This window comes from Anopheles moucheti (assembly GCF_943734755.1).
Source record: "Anopheles moucheti chromosome X unlocalized genomic scaffold, idAnoMoucSN_F20_07 X_unloc_5, whole genome shotgun sequence".
Taxonomy (NCBI): domain Eukaryota; kingdom Metazoa; phylum Arthropoda; class Insecta; order Diptera; family Culicidae; genus Anopheles; species Anopheles moucheti.
Window position 1 is genome coordinate 847,501 of NW_026453559.1, and position 2,219 is coordinate 849,719.

The 2,219-nt window shown below is 55.0% G+C and overlaps 1 non-coding gene and 1 pseudogene across 1 annotated transcript; both read right to left on the minus strand.

Moving 5' to 3' along the window:
- Positions 1-975, minus strand: part of LOC128308684 (uncharacterized) — a 9,110-nt pseudogene extending 8,135 nt beyond the window's left edge.
- Positions 976-1,372: 397 nt separating this feature from the next.
- Positions 1,373-1,530, minus strand: LOC128308616 (5.8S ribosomal RNA). The gene has a single exon (XR_008288423.1). It is a non-coding gene; the product is annotated as a 5.8S ribosomal RNA (ribosomal RNA).
- Between the last annotated feature and the right edge of the window lie 689 nt (positions 1,531-2,219).

The following is a 2,219-nucleotide window of genomic DNA, read 5'->3' on the forward strand; positions in this document are numbered from 1 at the left end:
CTTGCGCCAGTGCCGAACCCGTAATCCCGCAACAACTGTTCGATTTGTCTACGCCTGTGGGTTTCCAGTGTCCAGCGGCCCGGGGTAGGACCGCCAATACCCATTGGCTTGCGCGCAAGATAGACTTCTTGGTCCGTGTTTCAAGACGGGTCCCGAGGGTATCTCAATGCATAATGCGTCATCACAGATCGGGGGTGAGTGCTTCGAAGGTCTCCGGCTTGAGAACCTGCCCTCTCGACCCCGCTCTAACCAATCCATCACGCTTCCAGCGGCGCACCAAATGCTCGGTCGGGCCCTGCGCCTCTCGGTGTGAAAGGCGCGGAGACTCTCGCTCGGGGAGGCCGCCGAGCCACCCGTACTAAAGAGCCGCCAACCACGAGCCAGGGGCCGTTGCCGGAACAATAAACTCACACTTGTAATGGATCGCGATGTCCGTTACTGCGGACCGATAAGTGCACGGCAGCCGACCCGGCGAGGGCCAACCACCGCTGAATATCGCCGCCCGGATCATTGAGCTCAACAGGTTTGCGTCCCCTAGGCAGTTTCACGTACTATTTGACTCTCTATTCAGAGTGCTTTTCAACTTTCCCTCACGGTACTTGTTTTCTATCGGTCTCATGGCGGTATTTAGCTTTAGAAGGAGTTTACCTCCCACTTAGTGCTGCACTATCAAGCAACACGACTCCATGGAGCCGACCGTCTACCACCTCACTTTTCGTGCCGTTCGACGGGCCTATCACCCTCTGTGGGATAATGGGCCACCTTCAAGTTGAACTTGAACTGTTTGCACCGTAAGTGGTAGATAACGGACCGGTCCAGTACACGGAATCGGACAGACGCGAGGTACGCGCCGTCCCTACGTGCTGAGCTTATCCCGTTTCGCTCGCAGCTACTCAGGGAATCCCTGTTGGTTTCTTGTCCTCCCCTTATTAATATGCTTAAATTCTGGGGGTTCTCACACATCACTTGAGGCCTACGTTGGATTTTTCCCGAATGGTAAATAGTAGCACGCACTTGTTCGCTTGTATCCAGCGGGTGGGCGTACCGCACGAGTTACACGACTCGGCCAGACGGCGGGTCCCGGCAACAGACGGCAAGCCAGGTGTTCAAGGGCTTCCGGTGCTCCCAGGTTGTCTTATAGCCGAAGTTCGAACCGTGCGACACGACACGCACCCACTGGGCCAACTGTACCGCCTTACCATTTCAGCGCCCAAGGTCCCCCGCGGAGGGGGTCCGAGCACGCCATGATGCACAGTGCGCCAAACGCGTGTGTTCAAGCCTGCGACACACTCCCGGGCGTGCTGCTCGCCCAGGCGTGCCGCTGGTACGCGGGCGTCCTGTAGTTATGGAATAGTGTGTAACAAGAATTGGTAGGCACTCAAGAATGTGTGCATCGGTCGGGTTTAAACGTCCGATGCGCCATATGCGTTCAACGTGTCGGTGTTCATGTGTCCTGCAGTTCACATTCTGACGCGCATTTAGCTGCGGTCTTCATCGATCCATGAGCCGAGTGATCCCCTGCCTAGGGTTTTGGTATGTTCAACTGTCTCCTATGTTTTCGTTATGCGCTAGGTGCATCTCTCACAACTTAAGTTCCCCGGACAGCGTAACCGTGCACCTCTCGGTTCCTTCGAAGCCGTCCAGGGTGGACAAGGATGACCATTGGTCTTCCTTCCCATTGATCGACGCGCGATGTGGGCGGCATCGGCGCGATCTTGCACAACTTTCGTTCTCTTGATTAGGTTCTCTCTCGCTCGAGGCCAGTGTTTAAATATGTTCTAGTGGGTCTTTACCTTCGCCCATGTGTCACACACTTTACGCGTTCGATGGCTGCCATTGGGAGTGTGCGCACAGGTACGAAGGCCACTGGCCTACGGTCGCGCACGCTCAATATCGTAGTATAGACACACCTCTCTCGCGGGTCTAATTGGCGTGCGCGGCCCCCAAAAGGTAACATAGCAGTTTGTTCTGCTGATACCGTGTTTCTCTATCTCTCTAACCAACTCACACAACAACATATATGTATTGATCGGTAATGATCCTTCCGCAGGTTCACCTACGGAAACCTTGTTACGACTTTTACTTCCTCTAAATCATCAAGTTCGGTCAACTTCGGCCATGCCAGCTGCAGCTCACGAAGGAACCGCGGAAGGTGTGCCTCCAGAGACCTCACTAAATAATCCATCGGTAGTAGCGACGGGCGGTGTGTACAAAGGGCA